At 36.9% G+C, this 23,818-nt stretch overlaps 1 protein-coding gene across 3 annotated transcripts in view; it reads left to right on the forward strand.

Moving 5' to 3' along the window:
• LOC124360581 overlaps positions 1-23,818 on the forward strand; it is a 497,152-nt gene that overhangs the window by 453,518 nt on the left and 19,816 nt on the right. For all 3 annotated transcript variants that reach the window (XM_046814313.1, XM_046814315.1, XM_046814312.1), the window contains one exon: positions 10,871-10,906. The gene's annotated coding sequence lies outside the window, so the exon portion shown is untranslated. The remainder of the gene's footprint in view (positions 1-10,870; positions 10,907-23,818) is intronic.

The following is a 23,818-nucleotide window of genomic DNA, read 5'->3' on the forward strand; positions in this document are numbered from 1 at the left end:
GTACTTGTAGTGTTGCAAGAGACTCTGGGGTATTGGGCACAGCGACCGCTCCAAGGCTACCCCTTTACACTTTCCTCTCTCACGGTGGCATCTTTGGGGAACTAAGCAAAATTTTGAGACATAATAAGAATGACATTGCATTTACAATTTCAATTATTGTTTTAAAGTGTCGCTTTGTGTCACCAACATAGGATATCTTGTCTAATTTATACTCTTGTAAGAATGAACAGTCAAACTAATTAGCGATTATATTAGTGATTAAAATAAGAATTTGGGCTTGTTAACTCGAATTTTTAAAATGCTGTATCATAAGTTGAACCATGAACATATTGATTAAACAAAAATCCACAAATTGTGAATGGGAATTTGTGCTGAATACGTTTTGAACGCTTGTACAGGAACTGTAGCAAAATGTTTCCGTCCCGAAACCTTCGATTTTGTTCTTGTCATCGTAGTGAACGCTGAACTGAAGTAAGCATAAGTTCGGGACCTTATATTTTTGTAGTGTTGGTTGTGTAGTTGTGTAGTGCGAGTGTTGTGTCCGTGGAACCACCTCGCCGTGCAGCGCCGCGCCGGAACTCCTCAAGGCCAGTCTTCCGCTTTCCTCTGTCCTCCTCCACGGCAGCCGTGCCACGCGCTCCTCTCTTCCTCTAGCCCCGAGCATCATTTGAAAACTTAATCATCTCGACTGAAGAAACCGAAAAAAAAACTGCCACATTACCACCGTATAATATGTTTATGTACAAGAGGCAACAAGAATACTCTCCACCAAGCAAGTCCACGGAAAAGACTGATATATGTATCTTCCAGTGTTTCCCATTACATCAGATAACTAATTTGTCCATATAAAAAATATTACAACTTTTAACTGCGTGCTGTTACATTATGCAAGAGTTTTATGAGTCCAACAAACTTATTTTAATTTGTGATCTGCATTAATGCGCTCCATTACGCCAACGAAGATAACTTAATTGCCACCATTTATGAACCAAATAAGGCGATTTTATGAAGTTTGTTTTTTTTCGTTTGTTGGACTAATTGTCATTATATAATACTCGTATTCAAGAATATCTTTAAAATTTGCCAAAAAACATAACTACAGTAAATAGAATAATGGAAGATAGGATAAAATGGGTCTGACAGATACAGAGGACTCCGGTAACTACGTCACCATTAGGTTTGCGAGCCTCTGTGTCCAGTACCAGCGTCACTTTTGGACACACATCCAGTGCAATGCTTGCCTGAGGGCTTGGAAATTATAATATAATGTGAAACGTGTGAAGTGGCTCGGCCGGAGACAGGAAGGTGCGCGGCGCGGAGCGGCGGCCGTAGGAAGTGGACAGCAGGGCCTGCACGGCACGGCGTACTGGACGGCGACCATGTTGGAAGGAATGACCCACCAAGGCCGTCACGTGGCTCCCGCACCAAGGTTAAGGCTGTGTGTAGAGGTGGCGAGGGGGGGGAGGTCCAGCCACTCTGGTTCTGCACCGATATCTTTTCTCATTTCCTTCAACGTCAGCAGCACTTCCTTCACGAGTCCACAGAACCATCTTCCCTCCTCCACTCCCTTTATGCAATTGTCAAGATAACTAAAAAATAAACTGATCGCCGACCATACGTGTAATTTTCATCGGCGGCAAACATTTTCCGATTGAAATATTTTATAGAATCTTTACTGTATTTTTGTAAAAGTAACGAACAACTTCTGTTCCCTTTCATGATATTTTAGTCGTGGCTCTGTGGATTAGAGTACGATCATTTATCGTCCTACAAATTTTCCTTCGATTTGAATATCGAATCTCAATAAATTTTTCAAATATGATACATAGTTTTTGGAAGTATATTAAATCAACCACTAGAAATGCGCTCAGATTGTAAAGTCTACTATGCGATGCAACTATGAATACAACACTAAAGCTAGTAAATAAAATATTCTCTGAGATAGCTACCATAATTTGAAGAATTTGAAAACTGTTAGTGTTGTGGTTACCAGCACATATTTGTCATTACTTTCCTGTTTATATTTCACCGTCGTTTTCAACTTTTTTTGTTGGAAGTGTTAAACAACGTATTAAATATTTGTAATGGTTTTAATGGTGGGTTCATAGAATTGTGCAAAAATGGCTCAGCTGAGCTTGTCATGGTCTGGACTGAATGACATCGGAACCTTCTCACCAATCTTACTTGAAAAACTGTGACTTTCTTTAGAAGTGGCCAATTAACTAATTCTTGTCCAACATTTTAAAATAATATTACAGTATTAGCAATTCGAGATTGCGGCTGAAGGATCAGGTAGTCGCATCGCACGCACGCACCCCCACACTCAGGAGCGCAGAGGATTGAGGCCAGCCCAGCACCTGCTGTTTTCCTTCTCGGGATATTCAGTGATATCTTACACTCAAGACTCAGCAATACTCTGTGACAATTTCAGTGTATCATGCTTTGTTTTGTACCATTCTTCTTGTCATGATGTTTACAATTTATATACACTATTAACTTTAGTATAAAATTACAAATAACAAATTCGTATAATTTTTAAGTTGCTAGTAAAAGAGGACTCTGCTGTTCCTTTTTCCAGGCGCATCAACCAATGGTTCTTCGATACTTCAATTATTGGGATCAAATATCTGGAGCGTTGTGGGGAGTCTAGGGACCCGTGCATGCTAAATCCGGCCCTGCCATGACGTCACCGCTGAGGGAGGCAGGTGCGACAGTAGCCATGACCTTTACCGGCCAGTCAGACCTGTTTAATGCCTCCACTTTCCGATTTCCTCTTATTTCGTCTCGTTTTGGCGGATTCCACTTGGCCGAGGAAGTCCTGCCCGTGAGCCTGCCTTTGTCACTCACCAACACCTCACCATTCGACAATATTGATCGTGAACTTCAGCCTACAATGAATCGTTTACATTGCGTCCCTAACTATTGGTAGTAATAAATAATTGCATAATATAATCACATTGCAATCGTTAATAAAGTTACTTTGAAATTATATATTAACACTCCGGTGCTCGCGCGGTTCACAGTAACGTGAGTGATCGCGCGGAGCACGATTGTGCTCCATTGACCTCTAATGATATTCCTGCATTATAACCATATAAATCAGCATTAATATGACATGTTGGGTAAAAAGAAACGTCTGTACAATTGCTCAGATATAAATTAAAGTGTATTTTACAGGTTTAGGATAAAAAAGTGTGTTTTACAAAAAAAAAAGTTATTATTACAATCAACTTTGAAGCTTGCCTCTAGACTACGTCTTTATTCTAGACAATCAACACAGACACTTTGTAAATGATCAACACAGACCCATTTATAGCACTTTGAACATGATTTCCTGGTGTCTTGTTCCTTGCTCTGCCACACAGGTAGCACCTTCCAGTTGTAGCAGCTCTGGGGGGCTGAGGTTGCGGGTCGGACCGGTCTCGCTTCATCAGGGTTGCAGCAACAGATTGCCTCTAGTTTTTGATCTTGCTTTGGTATCATTTCTAGGGTCCATGCGGTGTTCCATTTGGGGTTTCATCAACTCAAAAGACAGCTTTTTCAAAAACTCCAGCCTATTTATGAAGTCAAGATTTTGATTTACCTTGTATATTGTCATAGCGTTCACACCTCCCACATTTAGCAGGTGAAAAAAAAAAAAGGATTAGAGGCCACCTTTTTGAGTTTCTTGCTGCATCATACTGACGACACATTTTATCAAGAATGTCGACGCCATACTTAGTGTCGTTGTATGATGATGTTATTATCATGGGCTTCCTTTCATCTCCTGTTTCAGGGTCGATGCTTGCGTCGTCATGCATGGTGGAAATCATCAAAACCGCTTTATTTTTTTTTGGGTACATAAGATACTAGAGTGCAGTCTTTTTGAAATCCAAAGATGCTACTCTTTACTTCTCTGTTTGAATCAGGTAGAAATTTGGTGTACCTCACGTTTGTTTTTACGGAGAGTGGCAATAAGAGTTAGCTTTTTTTTCTTCGCGGAGTCGTTTGGCTAGAGGCCACGGATGCGAACCAGTTATCACACGTGATGTTTCTGTTCGATCCCGCTATAGGCTCAACTAGTCGCATAACTAACTCTTGAGTGTTGTTGCTCCTATGGAATGGTCCAGCTGGCTGAGTGCCTACATAAATTTCAAGATTGGTTGCAAAAAAGTTAGTCGTAGAAACAAGAGCAAAAATCTTTATGCCATACTTAGCAGGCTTGCTTGGCATGTGTAAACCCTAAATTGGCAGTTTCTTCTGTAACCTACCAGCTGTTCATCAATTGTCAAATAATCTGTGGGTTTGTATGAGCTCTTACAATTTGATACGAACTTATCAAAAATTTCCCTGAAGGCTGCTAGCTTAATCTACAGATTGTCTCACATCTCTACTATGAATATTGTCAAAACGTAGGCATCGTAGAAGAAATCTAAACCTATTCAAACTCATGGTCAGGTAGATTGCTTCAACTCCAGTACCTGTAGTGTTTGTCCCACATGTCAGTGACATTTCTTCTTCCTGCTTTCAGTGCACCTGCTAGGTACAATATTCCTATTAGGGCTTTTATTTCACGTCCATCAGTAGGTCTCGCATCTCTATCTCTTTGAAAATTAGCCCTTACCTTACTTATGTAAATGTTTGTGTATTCAACAATTCGTGTGACCATATTGTCATCAATGAAACATTCAAAGGCCATAGCAGGGGTATTGGCATTTCTGGCATTACCTTGTGGTCCTGGACGGTGAAATACAGGAATGATATTGTGTCTAGGTGTTCGGGTCGCACGAGGAACTTGAGGATCAAGGTACCATCTTGTATCCTTGTCTTTTCCTATGTAAAACTCAGGGTTGACAAAAAGGAGCACCGTCTTCAAAGTCAATTTCATGGTCACTGCTTTCGTTTGAAGAGTCAACTTCTGTCTCTTCACCTCCATCTGATTCTTCGGATCCGACATCATCTTGAGCCTCAACGTGATCGACTTCTTGTTCGTCTACATCTTCAACTCCAAAAACACTTTCATTGTCCTCTTCAGTTTCAGCCAACCAACGACGCAACTGTTCACGGTCAAGTGGGTCAACACGATCACGATGGTCCATTGTACTTTTTATTGAACAATCATTTATTTCATCATAAAAATTAATAAAAGAAGCAGAAAACTAATAAAATAAAAAAAAACATATACAACCGATAAGCTAAGAAAAAACAGTAACAAGAGTACTCGCGCGGAGCACAGTTGTGCTCCAAGAGCGTAGCGCTTAAGTAAATAATTCACAAAACTGCGATGCACGCTGACAGACGACTACAAAACACACTGGTCGACAGAGGGTGAGTGGGGTGACAGGTAGATGACCGCTCAAGGTCATCGGCGCTACCAACTGTCACCGACACCAAAAACAAAAATACATGGAGCACAACTGTGCTCCGCGCGACTACTGGAGTGTTAATCAATTACTCATACACAACAGAAATAAAATAATCGTTCACTCATCCAAACATCGCACGCACCAGAGTCAGGGCACTTTCTTACAACCACCTGTCACCCGAGAGACCACCTATGAAACTTTTCTATGAAGATAAAGCATTCAACTCCTTGAGATTCATATTATTTTGGAAACCTGATTTTTTTTAAGTCTTCGGGTAGCTTGGTTACTTCAATTCAAATTGTGAATCAAATATTGAAAAGCCGCCTGAGTCGACAAGTACTACTCGTATTGTCCCTTCCCTTTATTTCGTACAACAAAATTGTTTATGTTGAAATATTGAAGGAATTAAATTAGTCGTGTTGAAATATAAAAATGTACGCTACACACTTTGATAAGGAACACTTTAAAAAATCACTATTATACAGTCATTTCAATATTGCATTACTTGTAAGGGTATTATTATACTAAAGGTGCGCAAGTAATTTAAAGAATAAACATACAAACAGTGTTATTTAATTTGACATAAGATTTCGATAAAGTAACTCAGCATTGCCGAAGATAAGGGTAAACTCTTTTGTATTTTGGTCAAATTTCATTTGTCCGTTGCCGGCTAAAGCTGATAAATAAAATTATATAAATATAAACTCCTGTAAACTACTGCGGTAAAAATTTAATTTATATATTGGCTATCTTGTCGTATCTGTCAAATTTGGGAACTTTCTACTTATAAGAAGCGGTCTTATCTCTGCGAAGTCACAACACTGTTGATGAGGTTAGTGAATGCCTGGCTACCATTTATTATACTTGCAATACATAGTATTATATGGGAAATTATCTTATTATATGGGAACAGTTTAATAATATAGTATATTGACTTATTCAAATATTTTATTTATCTTATAAAAGACCAACATATTTGACATTGTTGTATGTTTATTTTATTTTGTACACTCAATAATAATAATAACATAGAAATAGACATAGTTTAGGTAGATTTTATTTTTAGGTATTATTTTCTTACACAATCAATTTCATTATTGCCTTCGCTCTAGCACTTACCGAAAGTTTCTGCACAACCTCACTGAACATAACCCCCATAGCTCTTCAAAAACAATAAAAGTGTGTCCAAATAAGGCAAAAAATAAATGGATCACCATAGGCATTTTTGTTTCGAGAGAAAAACTCAAGTTTTTCTCCGAAATTAACAGAAAAACATCCAATGAACAACTAAATGTTTTTTTCGAAAATACAAACAAACCTACCAAAAGGTGATCTAAGCTGTGAAAACGTATGATGTCTCAAAATGAATTCTTTCCTCCAAAAACGTTTCCAAAACTACATGGGACATCATAAACAACAAAAATAAGGAATTCAAACAGATTACATTCAAAATTGGGGACAAACTCGTGCATGATGCTTCTGAGGTTGCTGACGAGTTTAATGGATTTCTCGTTTGTTGCTTGTAGGGAAAACCCTCGTCAATTACAGCCACAAGGTAATCTCTGCGCGTAGACAGATCTCTGTTGCCTCAGTGGCTCCTGTAGTTGAGGAAGAGCCAAGTCATTCAACAACTTCCAGCAAAAAACCAAATGATCTCGAATCGAAATCCACGTGGTTAATAAAAAATGCTCACGACATATAGTAAAAACCACGTACTCAATTAGTCTATTTTTCTTTTAACTCGAGTTATTCTCTCTCCTAAAAACTGCAAAAGAGCATCCAATTTTTTAGAAAGTAGATCCTTGTTCAATTAATAACTATCGGTCAGTCTCAATTTTGCCAGTGTTGAGCGAAATATTCGAAAAACCTTTTTAACAAGAATGCTTTACTTTTTGAACAAACGCAAACAGCTTTCTAGACACCAATTTGGATTCAGGAAAAGTAAATCGACGATTGACGCAGTTGTGAGTCGGTCATACGTCAACGGCGTAAATTCATCTCTTAAGCTTGGTGAAATCGTGCAATATGCTGATGACACGACTCTCTATTTCAGTGATAAGTCAAAAGAATGTATGGAGCAAAAATCTTTTGTCGATCTCAACAATTGTGTTCAACACTTCAACAGCCTCAATCTTCAAACTAACTCATCGAAACCTAAAGTGTTGTATTTCACACTGCGATCAGTAAAGTACCAATGTGGTCCGACAGTCATGATGGAAAATTCCATATTGGAGGAAGTTCACTTATCAAAATTCCTTGGAACACACCTTGATCGGGGGTTGACCTGGAATAATCGCATTGACCATGTATGCGCCAATTTGTCCTCATAAATATACGTCTTAAGATCCTTGGCCCGATATTGTCCTAGTCAGGAACTGATTACGGCATATTATGGGTTGATTTACCCCCTCCTTTCTTAAGGGGTGGTTTTGTGGGGAGTCTGTGCAACCAGTCATTTTCTAAGGGTGTTCAGATTGCAAAAAAGCTGTTTGCGTTATCGTCAAGTTCAATTTCACAGAGTCGTGCAAAACGGCATTTAAAAATTTGCAATTATTGACATTCTGCCCAGTCTCTACATTTTGGAAACAACTTTATTCTTTATGTATGAATGTGCCCTGACCAGAGGCCGGGACAAACAGGGAGACAAGAGGGAGAGACAACTACCGTACTGGAAGAACGGTAGTGTATGAGCGTGTCGTAGGCAGGTGTTCAATTCATCAACAGATTGCCCGATTTTATGAAATATGCTCCTACACCCAAGGCGTCAAAACCTGTCTGAAACGCTTCCTAGCGTCAAACGCATTTTACAACATTGACGAGTTTCTGGCATTTAACTGGGATGACCGCCCAATTGGATGACTGACTCCGGCACTGGAAATGATTTTCAATTAGCGATGGACAAAAGAGACTTGATTGTATGAATTTGTTGTAAGTTTGAATGCGTTAGGATTGTAGTATGATTGTTCCAAATCTTAGAATTAAAAATTACGTTTGCCCTGCATTTTTATTGTAATTATCAAATAAACTATTTAATTTGTTATTAATTTTTCTATTGTAATAATGGACATACAATATGTATGATCTGAAAGATAAAGACTACAGCTTTCCAAAGATATAAAAATGTCAAAAGTGAAAAAAAGTGGACATACAATATACAATGTCTGTGCTTATTACCATCGATATATTATATCGGGCTTGTGAAAACAATAACCCTGATTTTACAAATACATCGACTGTTTGTGGGCCACGTGAAAAAAATTCACAACTCTGTTATTTATGGACCTATTAATACAATGTTCTGGAATTCTTATAACAACTGCTAACTTTTTGTTATGAACATTGTGTTGTGTCTCGAACAGTTTTTAATACATTGATTACAAGTTAAATATGAGAAATAAATTATCAATATTTCATCCGAAAAAATGTACATACTTCTTTCGGCTGATCCGGAAGAACTATTGTGGTGAAGAGTAGAAAACGTGTATACAACAAAAACAATGACTGAAATAAAATATTCAGTAGGCATCACAGTTAAAAGTGAACAACTCGTGTTATATGTAATTGGCTTGAAAACTAATGTCGATAAATCGTATTTCGGAAGATAGTACTCCAGACAAACGGTATTCCCCGATTTGTTGTTGCACGAGTGTTACTTTACATCGTCATGCGCTGCATTATCACACTAAACTAACTGTGCAGTTCCCGGAACACTTCATGTTCAACGTTGTTTACACGGAAAACTATTGCAACACTTCCCTAAGAAAAGCATGTTTTCCTACTTCATTATACTACTAACAGTTTTCTTATCCTCATTCAATGTTAAATGCACAGACGTGGGAAAACAAGATTGTTTGATTTGAATGGTTTACAAAAGTTAATGGTTCCATGAAATATGAATTGTGTTTTTCTTTAGCATGTTGGGAAATTTATAGAAAAACTATGGGGAAAACTCCATCCACTAGACAATGTACCTTGTCGGTTACCATTAACTTTGCCGATTCTTATAAAACTTTCTGAAATAGCCCTAAAGGAAACAATCGTAAAAAGCTGAGAATGGAGAAGAGGAAAACTAATATATGTCATAGGTTGTCCAGCGACATGGTAACGTTATTGGCATGCATGTTCTTCCAACTTGGCTCCTTGTAATTTTCCTCTGGCCCAGCGAGGAAAAAAGAGACTTACTATAATCAACCATAAAGAAACTTCCATGATAAATGCATATGTGATATTTCTCTGTGACATTCAACACCATCATTATTAAAATCGCATCAATTGATACATAACTAGCATAAATAATATTAGCATTAAATACTATGCTGTAATATTATATAGAGAATTCTTTCGTTGTTAAAATTACGGTGTGTACTACCAAAGACAATCTTTTCTGTTTGTAAAATAGTTCAAGGAAAATAAAACTAATACTTCATTAATTTCCTTCCTTTCAATGAATTATTCAAATCTAATCATCTCCATCACCACATTCTGATGCAGTCTTGCTTGGAGGGGGTTCTATTGCACTTAACTTTATTCAACTGACGAAAAACATATAGGAATTATGTTGAATGTGTGATAGTAAGCATAAACAAGTGGCGACCACTGTAAACTATTTGTTCTGTAACTAATGTAGGTACATGTAATCTGCATGATTAGCTATACCACTCGTGTTACTAACACTTGTCTTGGTTACAGGTAAAACTGGGACACAGTGTGGACAGCCGGCACATTGCAAACTATTGGTTTTACTGTTTCAGTTCTGTAACTAATGTAGGTACATATAATCTGCATGATTAGCTACCACTCGTGTTAGTAACACTTGTCTTGGTTACAGGTAAAACTGGGACACAGTGTAGACAGCCGGCACATTGCAAACTATTGGTTTTACTGTTTCAGTTCTGTAACTAATGTAGGTACATATAATCTGCATGATTAGCTATACCACTCGTGTTACTAACACTTGTCTTGGTTACAGGTAAAACTGGGACACAGTGTGGACAGCCGGCACATTGCAAACTACTGGTTTTACTGTTTCAGTTCTGTAACTAATGTAGGTACATATAATCTGCATGATTAGCTACCACTTGTGTTAGTAACACTTGTCTTGGTTACAGGTAAAACTGGGACACAGTGTGGACAGCCGGCACATTGCAAACTACTGGTTTTACTGTTTCAGTTCTGTAACTAATGTAGGTACATGTAATCTGCATGATTAGCTACCACTCGTGTTACTAACACTTGTCTTGGTTACAGGTAAAACTGGGATGCAGTGTGGACAGCCGGCACATTGCAAACTACTGGTTTTACTGTTTCAGTTCTGTAACTAATGTAGGTACATGTAATCTGCATGATTAGCTACCACTCGTGTTAGTAACACTTGTCTTGGTTACAGGTAAAACTGGGACACAGTGTGGACAGCCGGCACATTGCAAACTACTGGTTTTACTGTTTCAGTTCTGTAACTAATGTAGGTACATGTAATCTGCATGATTAGCTACCACTCGTGTTAGTAACACTTGTCTTGGTTACAGGTAAAACTGGGACGCAGTGTGGACAGCCGGAACACTGTAAGTTGTTACCATGATACGAGTAGAGTCGTAGCTTTCTATAGACCAGATTCTGTCAGAGATATTACATAACTTTGACTGTACGTATAATAGTCATATAAGTTGAGGATAATCTGCTCGGCAGCTAGACTTGACCTTAGATATTATAATACCATCTGATAATGATAGATGTTATTTCAAAACACATGTTGTAACATGTTATAAAAAATTGCTTACCGTAGAAGAAAATACGAAGTAGCTACCATTTCTAAACTAAAGTAAATACGTTATATTTAAAGTTTAGTTATTTTGATAAATGAATGTATTTTTTGGGGACAACATTCAAATTCTCTGTCAGATAATAGTACTATACCTATGTAATGAAATGAATAAAATTCAAACTGCCGAAATTGCATGAAAAGTATTGTTTCCGTACACATCTCACGTAGGAGGTAATATCAACAGTTAATCTCCAACGAGTTTTGATTCTCAGAAGTAAGCCGCATAAGCTGGCATGATTCGCTGGGAAATGACCAGGAAAGCTGCAGCAAAATTGAAAGCACAGTAATAGCATTAGCAAAATTATATATAATAGAACTAATGCTGATGGAAAGCCACTTTCAAAAGGGAACACATTTATCAATACAGCACCATACATGAGTCCCAGTGCTGTTCGTCAGCTCTCATCAGACGATTATAAACCACGTTACATGATAGTAAAAACACATTTACTAATACAACACCAGACAAGAGTCATAGTACTATTCACCAATTGAGACAATTATAAACCACCTTACATGATAGTGAAAACACATTTACTAATACAACGCCAGAGAAGAGTCATAGTACTATTCACCAATTGAGACGATTATAAACCACCTTACATGATAGTGAAAACACATTTACTAATACAACGCCAGACAAGAGTCATAGTACTATTCACCAATTGAGACGATTATAAACCACCTTACATGATAGTGAAAACACATTTACTAATACAACGCCAGAGAAGAGTCATAGTACTATTCACCAATTGAGACGATTATAAACCACCTTACATGATAGTGAAAACACATTTACTAATACAACGCCAGAGAAGAGTCATAGTACTATTCACCAATTGAGACGATTATAAACCACTTTACATGATAGTGAAAACACATTTACTAATATAGCACCAGACAAGAGTCATAGTACTATTCACCAATTGAGACGATTATAAACCACCTTACATGATAGTGAAAACACATTTACTAATACAACGCCAGAGAAGAGTCATAGTACTATTCACCAATTGAGACGATTATAAACCACCTTACATGATAGTGAAAACACATTTACTAATACAACGCCAGACAAGAGTCATAGTACTATTCACCAATTGAGACGATTATAAACCACCTTACATGATAGTGAAAACACATTTACTAATACAGCACCAGACAAGAGTCCTAGTACTATTCACCAATTCAGACGATTATAAACCACCTTACATGATAGTGAAAACACATTTACTAATACAACACCAGACAAGAGTCATAGTACTATTCACCAATTCAGACGATTATAAACCACCTTACATGATAGTGAAAACACATTTACTAATACAACACCAGACAAGAGTCCCTAGTACTATTCACCAATTGAGACGATTATAAACCACCTTACATGATAGTGAAAACACATTTACTAATACAGCACCAGACAAGAGTCCTAGTACTATTCACCAATTGAGACGATTATAAACCACCTTACATGATAGTGAAAACACATTTACTAATACAACGCCAGAGAAGAGTCATAGTACTATTCACCAATTGAGACGATTATAAACCACCTTACATGATAGTGAAAACACATTTACTAATACAACGCCAGACAAGAGTCCATAGTACTATTCACCAATTGAGACGATTATAAACCACCTTACATGATAGTGAAAACACATTTTTACTAATACAACGCCAGTATGAGTCCCAGTACTGTTCGTTATCTCACCAATTCAGACGTTTATGAACCACCTTACATGACAGTGAAAACACATTTACTAATACAGCACCATTTAGCGAAAACTAAAAATTATCCTGTTTAAGAAGGTGATTTAAGAAAAAGTCTATAATTGGTTAATAAACATTGTATTCTGTATAGTAGATGGATTTTACGGATGAATGACTCGACAATATAAGCTTTACGGTAGTAAAGTAATTAAAACAGGTACGGTAGTTTAAAAAATACGATATGAAGTTAAACAGTCCTCATGAAGTCTGCCCATTCCTAAACATTGTTGGTTTGATAACATATTTGAGTTTTGTTATTAAAACAAAGCTAATGCCAAAAACGCACGACACATCACAACAGATGTATAATGTATGTTCACCCAGGTATATACAGGGGTAACTAATCACTCATGTATCATAGTTATTCTTTTAAATCTTAAATGTACTCATTTTTATTACTCTGTATTCTTTATTATTATATGTTCTTGATGTGTTCTATTGACGATCGATTACTAATGAGTTGAAATAATTGTAGAGTGAGTAAGCAACCACGCCGCGCCGTAGCTCGGCAAATAAAACCGGTATGAGGAGAAACTCCCTGCTGTGCGTGTAGGCAGGTGACAGTTTAAATGAACAAACCTCACACCCTTTTATTAGATTATGACAGTTTTACATTTATTAACATCGTTAAGGAAGTGATTTGTAGTAATAGGTAGGAAATAGTTGCCAACACCATGCCAATCGTTGTCCGCTTAATCTGTTTAGGATCACTCAATCGAATTTTGTTTGCAGAAATAATGTTTTGAATATATCGATACTAATTTCAATTTTTGGCAATTTTATGAATTGATGTAATATCTGTGTTATTATTTTCACTCTTTATGATATATTTATATCTCATCATCATATTCTCGAAAGTAAAGTTTGGTTAGGAATTAAATAAGAGGTTATGCTGACAGCCACAATATTTCTACTCAGTGAACCTTACCGTTCGTGTGTAAGTGAAATACACTTGAGCAGTTAACGCGTTCATTAATTATATGAAGAATATTTTGGTTTTTGGTTGGTTAAAATTACAAGAGTTTTAGGAGGGAAATTGGAAAAATTTAATCATTACTGAGTACATAAAATTTTTGATACATTTTGATACGTTTGATTAATTAAATATTTCTTAAATACGAGTACGAATAATTGAATATGCGCTAAGGTCGTGTAATTCTTTAATATTATATAATTGTAATATAATTATATGTCACAAATTGAGAGACCTATATGATGTCAGATTTGGCTGACAGCAACCATTATAAATATTGTCACTATATATATTATACCATTTCTTACAACATGATGAAATGAAAAGATAAAGAACAAATAGCTAAACAGTTTACGACAGAAAAAAGTGGTTATTTATTAAATGTTCAATAATGTTATAACTCGTATAAGAACGAAAATTAACAAAATGTATTCTACTAATGTAAATCTATGGTACAAAATAGTTGGATAGGTATGAAAAAAACTGTGATCGTTTTCGTACTGACTTATAGGTCAAGAAAATTGTACCTTTGTTAGTTTTACCCGTAAATAAACTTTTTAAATTATTACATTAGGAAATAAGGAGTATTAATGACGGAACGAACTAATAATGATAATGGAGAGAGAGATGTGTAACGTATCCCTCAGTATGTAGTTTTCGGTAGAGTAGAAGTCCTGACTGTAAATTGTTTGGATGATCTCTAATAATATTCGATGTCCCTGGCCTTCCTCGGGGGTATGGCGATGTGCTCTCCCAGCAGTCTGTGATCATTGTAACTTACACGTGTTATTGCTATCTTTTATGTCACATCATATATTCAAAGAAAACTTTGAAACGCTTAAAATAACCTGTTCTACAACGGTACGCAGTCTGTCTGTCGTGTCACATTAGCATAGTAGACTACTGTAGCTATTATTTAATATCTATAAATACCTCGGCTACTCACATAATTACAATTCCATACTGAATATGAGCATCATGAAATAAATGTCTGTCACTGTTATTATTGTATACAGAGTTTGTTTTACAACGGTACGCAGTCTGTCTGTCGTGTCACATTAGCATAGTAGACTACTATAGCTATTATTTAATATCTGTAAATACCTCGCCTACTCACATAATTACAATTCCATACTTAATACGAGCATCATGAAATAAATGTCTGTCACTGTTATTATTGTATACAGAGTTTGTTTTACAACGGTACGCAGTCTGTCTGTCGTGTCACATTAGCATAGTAGACTACTGTAGCTATTATTTAATTTCTATAAATACCTCGGCTACTCACATAATTACAAACAATTCCATACTTAATACGAGCATCATGAAATAAATGTCTGTCACTGTTATTATTGTATACAGAGTTTGTTTTACAACGGTACGCAGTCTGTCTGTCGTGTCACATTAGCATAGTAGACTACTGTAGCTATTATTTAATTTCTATAAATACCTCGGCTACTCACATAATTACAAACAATTCCATACTTAATACGAGCATCATGAAATAAATGTCTGTCACTGTTATTATTGTATACAGAGTTTGTTTTACAACGGTACGCAGTCTGTCTGTCGTGTCACATTAGCATAGTAGACTACTGTAGCTATTATTTAATATCTGTAAATACCTCGGCTACTCACATAATTACAATTTCATACTTAATACGAGCATCATGAAATAAATGTCTGTCACTGTTATTATTGTATACAGAGTTTGTTTTACAACGGTACGCAGTCTGTCTGTCGTGTCACATTAGCATAGTAGACTACTGTAGCTATTATTTAATATCTGTAAATACTTTGGCTACTCACATAATTACAATTCCATACTTAATACGAGCATCATAAAATAAATGTCTGTCACTGTTATTATTGTAATACAGAGTTTGTTTTACAACGGTACGCAGTCTGTCTGTCTGTCGTGTCACATTAGCATAGTAGACTACTGTAGCTATTATTTAATATCTGTAAATACCTCGGCTACTCACATAATTACAATTCCATACTTAATACGAGCATCATGAAATAAATGTCTGTCACTGTTATTATTGTATACAGAGTTTGTTTACATGTTTTTCGTGTTTATTTTACTATGTAAATTAGGATTGTAGAGTTGTTTCGGCCAACTAGCCTAGTAGGCCTTTGCTCGTCAAGCGGGAAGTAACGTTCAAAAGTGCCTCTGACATGACAAATCGATCTTTGGACCTGACTCTCCACTGAGTTCAAGTAGTCTTACACAACAATAGATTAACAGATTTTGAGTTTAGTTGTAATTTCCCTAATCAACGTTACACTTTAGAAACTTCTCCACTCTTATCTAACAATCATGATACCAATTTATTCTTAAACATTGTGTAGTCTACAGTATTTATTATACTTTCGAATAACATTTTTCCGGATAGCAATTAGCCTACTTAAACTTTGAATTGGCGTTATTTCATTACTTTCCATCATAAAAGCGCTTAAAATAGAGAAAGTTGTTTAAGCAGACCACTGTTTTTTTCTAGCGGGAATAATACGCATACCACTCAAAAATGTTTGTACTAAATAAAGATTGTTTGAATACTAGTACTTCGTAGTAGTTTCGTGAAAAGTACGAGTTTTCAGCCAAAGTGAGCCCAACTGGCATATGAAGGTCATATTGTAATCAGATATGTTAACATTAGGTTTAATTATTTTTCGGTAATTCTTAGGACTGGTGTAAGTTAGTTGGCTGGTCTAAATAATTCCTGGTCAAACATTTCAAGTTCCACTATCGACTACTATTTTCAATAAAAAATAAACAAGGTTATTTTAGAACATGGGATTATTGTTATGCTCGGTATATTCTCATTAAAATGCAACCACATAAATAGTTGATACATCTCATGAAAACTATATTTTATTAGGCTGAGTGAAGCGGAGTAGTGCGTGTTTACGTCCCGTTAGAATACAACCTAGACCGATACTGGAAACCCAAAGGTAATGACAGAATAGTTGAAGGGTGTTAGACAGGAGGAGCTGAGTGCTGCACGGTGTGGCGCGCTGGCGGGAAAAGTGGGAAAGTTGTTATAATTGGCAGCGGGAGTGACGGTCTAGATGCGTGCCCAGTGTGCGGTGTCCGGTGCGTGCCGCGGACTGTAGCAGCGCCAACTACAACTGGGCCCTGTATCGGGGCCGTCACGCTGCTGGAGGAAACCCGCGGAAAACTGTAGGGAAAGTGTTGCCCTTCCGGTAGTCACACTCAGAGTTTTCTGGCCGTTTCATTAAGCAGAAAGCTAACAGTGGAACGCTGCATACCACTATATCGTTATTTTCTATAATATAAGATGAACTAGCAGTTACCCGTATCTTCGCACGCATTTTCAAAGGTTTTGCACTTGTACGATCTCCCGATCAAGAAAATATATATACAAACACAGCTCTGAGAAGCCTACTTTTGTCAAAAGACAACTTAGATAGGTTTCATAATGGTCTTTAAATGTTTAGTAAAAGTTAGACTACATTGTTTTTTTTATATCTGCACTGCTAGCCTATACCCGCTGCGGTGCACGCAATTTAATAGGCAGTGCACGTTTATGACCATTTCTGGCTCAAGTGAATTATAATTCCGACGCCAACGTTTAGTTTTCCTTGTTGCCACGATCAAGAAAATACGTCAAAAGTTTATAATAATGACTATTATCATTTACTTCGTTCTTGGTATGTTTTTTCCTTATTTGTTTTTGTTTTGTTTCCCGATCAAGAAAATATATACTACAGATCTGAGAAGACCACTTCTGTCAAAAGACAACTAAGATGGGTTTTATATGAGTCTTTAACCTTACAGTAAATTTATAGAAAACTTAGAGCTGGAATTGGTACATTAGTTCAAAAAGAATATTGCAGCTAAATTTCTTCTAGCATAGTTCTTGTATACCGATTCAAAGGCAGTCTTCGGAGTCAAATTCTGACTTTCTTATGTTTAGGACATTTTCTAAGGTAGATTAGAACTTACCTAATCGTTGATGTCAAAAATAGTGTAAAAACTAAGGTTAATCTTTAGACAATTTAAACACATTTAAAATAATAACCAGGCTCATTCAAATAATATTACACAACTTTAGAGAGCAAGGTAGGATTTTGTTGTTATTTTAAAGACCAGTAGAGCGTAACCCGGAGGTAATTTTCAAATAAGAATAGGCCTATATTCATCTCAGGAACCGTAAGAATGTCCGTGTCAAATTTCATTGCAATCGGTTCAGTAGTTTACGCATGAAAACAAAACAAACAAACAAGGCATTTTCGCATTTATAATAATATTAGGAAGACTACAGTTCATAATATGATTAAACTTTGTTAAGGCATGATTTTATTGTCAAAGACTTCAAATGACCTCTTCATGATTTATATGCAATAATAATAATGTAAATTATACAAACTATGTCTCTAAACAATACACGCTGGTCAAATCTAATACAAGGTTTAAGGTAAAAGGATATTAAGGCAAGCCCAGTCTCATATGAACTGAACAATTATATTTCGTTTTAAAAAGCATTAATAAACGATTAGTTTAGATCAATCCGAAATGTTAAACTATATTTAATGCCTAAAAGTATTTGTTGACAAAGTTCTATGGAGAAACTGCACAGCAAATAACAACTACAAATAGCATGAATTTTAATTCATCTAAATGATTACTGCAAACTGAAAAACTGGTCCAAGACTTCCAGTAACGTAATTCCTGTAATGAGTTATTGAGATTGCAATTCACTTATACGATGTTGCAACATTGAATTGATTTATATTTATAACGATAATTTATAGTGATTAGTTGTTGGTTTTAATAATGGTATGGTAATTAATTGATTAACTGGCATATTTACTAGGCGGAAACAAAAAAGCAATTCGATCGGTTTAGAACAATGAAAGTGAAATGGAGCCGAGCGGGCTATGTAGGTGGAAGGCCGTGTTTGGCAAGAGGTGACGTGTGCGGAGGCCATCCGGTCCTCCGTACCCGTATACGGCACCGGACTGCATCTGGCACACTCCTATTGCAACCGCGGCCGGCAATCATCAGTCACGTGATACAAGGCAGTCAGTACAAGGGTGAAGTACATGATCCGCAATAACATCATCCGGTACTGGACTGTATCTGGCGCACTCCTATTGCAACCGCGACCGGCGATCATTAGTCACGTGATACACGGCAGTCAGTACAAGGGTGAAGTACATGATCCACAATAACATCATCCGGTACTGGACTGCATCTGGCACACTCCTATTGCAACCGCGGTGGCGATCATTAGTCACGTGATACACGGCAGTCAGTACAAGGGTGAAGTACACGATCCACAATAACATCATCCGGTACTGGACTGCATCTGGCACACTTTCCTATTGCAACCGCGGTCGGCGATCATCAGTCACGTGATACACGGCAGTCAGTACAAGGGTGAAGTACACGATACACAATAACATCATCCGGTACTGGGCTGCATCTGGCACACTTCCTATTGCAACCGCGGTCGGCGATCATTAGTCACGTGATACACGGCAGTCAGTACAAGGGTGAAGTACACGATCCACAATAACATCATCCGGTACTGGGCTGTATCTGGCACACTCCTATTGCAACCGCGGTCGGCGATCATCAGTCACGTGATACACGGCAGTCAGTACAAGGGTGAAGTACATGATGATCCTCAATAACATCATCCGGTACTGGGCTGTATCTGACACTTTCCTATTGCAACCGCAACTGCGATTGGCGATCATCAGCCACTGGCACACGGCAGTCGATACGGGGTGAACTGTATAATACCCTTATGGCACACAGTGGCATCATCCGGTACAGAGCTGTATCTGACCCATTCCAATTGCAACCGCAACCACAGCGACCGTTGACCATTGGTCACGTGACTCACGTTCAGTCACTACGAGGAGAACAGTATGGTCCACAGTAATGTCAGACTGTTCCGGCGTCACTTCTCTTGCAGCCAACTCGCTGTACCTGTCACTTGTCAGACTGTGGCACGCTGAACGTGATGTGCAGGAATCTGTGGCAAGTAGTGACTACTGTGTAGTGGAAGGTTTCGCGAGATTGTCGCCCGCGCATTGCTACACTATCCTTCACCTCAATTTCGTTCTGTAATTCGTTTATCCCGCAAATAGGCCGCGCAGCTTTCCGTCTCTCTTGTTCCCATCAATGTTTGTTACCAGTTTGACAAGAGACCGCAGCCGGAATCACTACTTATCGTTGTATCTCCGCGGCCGCAAAGACCAGCAAATGGCCGTGTTGTTTGTGTGCGGGGTGAAGGCTGACTGCGAGCACTGTGCTGGTTCCACGATCTATCCCGTCCTGTAATATTAATCAAGTCAACAAATAAATGAGTTCACGCGTTTTTATAACCGTTGGCCTACAAATGTAAAACTTCCCACAATTACATATTTGAGTCATCTGTTCACAAACGTAATTCTTTCGCCAATTAAATGTACTTATTAGGTCTAGAAAGTAGATGCGCATTAGTATAACTTTAAATAGCATTTCAAGACTATTTTTATTGTAAAGATTTAGTATATGTATACACATAAGTACTCGTATTCACATCTCCAGTTAAAGAAATAAAATTATGAATCAAATCAATATCAAATGTATTTCTACATGACTAACAGTAAACGACATTAGTCCCATAGGCCTAGGAGACTTATGTGAGTTATGTAAGTTACATCGTAGATGGTGCGCTTATTCTTCATAAAAATGTATTTAAGTTAAAAACAAAAAAATAAATGATATAGTTATCAAAATGTTTTCATTAAATATAAAACCATGTGACCGACATAGGTTAAGTTTGTACAAGCTGTATTCATGTGGGATAATTATTTTTCTTTTATCTCAATGTTCACATCTAAACAATTAAAAATACGTTTTATTGGTGTACGAGGATTTGTAAGCCTAAATGAAACCTATATTTAAATTATAATTTCACAAGCATCTTATTTAAAAATGAGAGAAGTTGAGGATATGGTTTTTATACAGAGTGTGAAAAATGACGGGAAGGAATGAAATGTAACTTTATTAAAGTTTATTTCATTAAAATGAACTTCCTAACAAACCATTGAAAACATTTCATTCCATGAAGCTATAACTTGTATGCACTATAAATACATACTATAACAAATTTACATTTTATTCTTCACACGTTTTTTATTTGGGCCTCATTACAAAATGTCCTAAATTTCTAACGTCAAATGCCTACAATTTCTCATAAAATGATAAATATTGACGGTTTTCTCTTTTTCTGTCTTCGGGGGAGTCATCTTACAGAGCTTCAATTGTCCTGGTGAAAAACCAATCGCAATACGATGAATAAGTTCCGAGATGGTCTAATAAGTTTTAAATGTCTTAACTTTCATAAGACAAACACTGCATGTCAGCATAGGACATAACGCTACTTTTAGCCTGCCCTTCCATTACATAACTGCTTAAAGGATTACATAATGGCGCGCGCACCTCTGTAATCATTCATATGTGTATATCGGCTAAACTTGCTAAGTGTGATGCCTCACACCTAGAATGGTAATGTACATTTTGCCGTTGTAAGGGCTACTGTTGGATGACTGAGCTTCCGGGACTGATCAGCGATTGGAATTCATCCCAGTTCCCTTCTCTAACCGCATGGACGATAAATCTGGTGACGCATCTAGGAGGTCTGGTACCCAGTGCCCTTGTCTAACCACATGGTTGACGGGTTATGTGGCGTTTCTAGAGGGTCTGGTTCTGGTACAGCAATGGAGTTGGATCGAGATGGTATTATCCCAATAAATATCAATGGGAATACTTGTGGAGTACTTTCGTCAGTGTGTCAATGTAGTCCAGGGTAGCGAGACGCTGTACGTGCCAAACTAATTCATATACGACACGCTTATTGGTAGTGTGAGAGGGGCTTTAATTTTGAAAAATTTCTCAGCTTTATTGAACCTAAATTAATTTTTGGAGGCAGCGGTGTCATAAACCTAATTAATAAAGTAATACGGTATTTAACATCCAATACACATTGAATGGTCACTATTGTTCGGACATCAAAATTTAATTTTTAACACTGTCTTCCTTTGCTTTATTTTGTTAAACATTTTTAAATGGTTTGCAATCCAGTATAAAGTAAATGTTAATTGAAGACTGATGAGTCACTGTGGTTATACAAAAAGTAACTCTGATATGTTGTATTGTTGTCCAGAGTACTATTCTGCACTAGTGACTGATGTCGAAACAACACTCATTAATCAAGCAGTGAGATTTTGGAACATGGAAAGATATTCGTACTTCACAGTTTCAGACGGGTTGTAACTAACATTGTGTAGCACACGAATTCGAGGCAATCAATGGAGAGAGGTTACTTACTAGATGAGATGATAAAAATTTAAAAATACAATTAAACCGACACCAAAAAAACTATTTAATGTTATAAATAAAATTAAAGAATTAAAGGTAGAAAATAAACGCCAAGTTGTTTACACGCTAATTTTGTGCTAAATATGTGAATATTAAATAACCGTTAAAAAACCACACAGCCATTTCAACAAACAACAAATTTCAAATTTGTTATATCTTGTCTTTAGTTATCTGACGAATTTTTTGTAACTCTAAAAAACGCCGTTCACAAAGAGCCATTATATTTATATTATGAGTTTTATTTACATTCATGATGACTAATTATAGTCTTATCCGTGCTTCGGTTTAAAATGGATTTACATTTTAGTCAAGTAGTGTATACTATCTCTTTCCTCTTCACGGCCTTAATCTGAGCAACCTTGTTCACTCAATACGTGCATTTTAGACTTAGCCTTTCATATGTAGATGGAACTTTAATAATATTTCCGGGAGAATTTAGTTTCTTCGGGTCTCTTCTCACTAAAGGAATGCTAAATTCTCTGAATCTTCATCTTTTACACAATTTGTATAATTTCTTCAAAGTTATAAGTCAGTCCTGTGTCTACTGTTATTAACTGTGTGATAAAAATTAAAACACACCTTTTGCTATATGTAACTCAACTATAGTCGGTCAAGTGTTTGTTGCGTTTAGCAACAGTTATACAGAATTTCTCAAAGACCCTCTTGAATCCTGCCGTATCTCGCATGTTGCAATACTATCACTTCATATGGGGAGTGTTTACTTGGCCGCTCTTGATCCACTCTTTCTGAAATGCCTTTGAAATTGTCCACTCGAACATCTCTTCTTATCTTCCTCACTCTTTCCACCTTCAACTGCAGTGCAATACTATCCCACTAGTCAAGCATGAAATTCCTGATGTTTTCATCAGGACAAGAAATATCTCGCACATCTCAACTTCCCTCACAATAACTGATCTTTAAAATAATCACAAGTATTAAGATTCTGAGAGGGTAATTCACACGGGGCACCACCTCTCCACGACCGCAAATCGTAAAGCTGTTTGACGCAAGTGACAGGAACTACATTATTTAGCATATGCCATATACTCGTACAAATCACATATAACATTGGTTCTAAAGCATATAGAATTTTTGAACCAAATTATAAATTGTTCTAATAAATCCAAAATAATAAGGAGTATTATATGTGAAAAAGACATATCCTAAAATGGAAGGCGAAAACTCATCTTTGATTCATGGAAGTAATGCCTTCGTGAGTGGGATAAAATAAAAATCTTGCTTTTATTATGGTTGTTTAACATCTTTTATTTTCTGTAGGTCATGGTGGTGCACACTAAATATAATTGGCAAACAACACTGAACTTTGAAATTCACACTCAATATCGGTCACGAGAACCTTGTTCTTGCATCAGGCTTCAAGTGAACAAATCATAAATGCTATCCTTTCACTGAAACAAACACGTCTTCTACTCAGGATGAAATCGGGATGAAAATGTACCAAAACTCGCAAGTGAAGCTAGTGAATTTACATGCCG

Source organism: Homalodisca vitripennis, chromosome 4 (genome assembly GCF_021130785.1).
Source record: "Homalodisca vitripennis isolate AUS2020 chromosome 4, UT_GWSS_2.1, whole genome shotgun sequence".
Lineage (NCBI taxonomy): Eukaryota > Metazoa > Arthropoda > Insecta > Hemiptera > Cicadellidae > Homalodisca > Homalodisca vitripennis.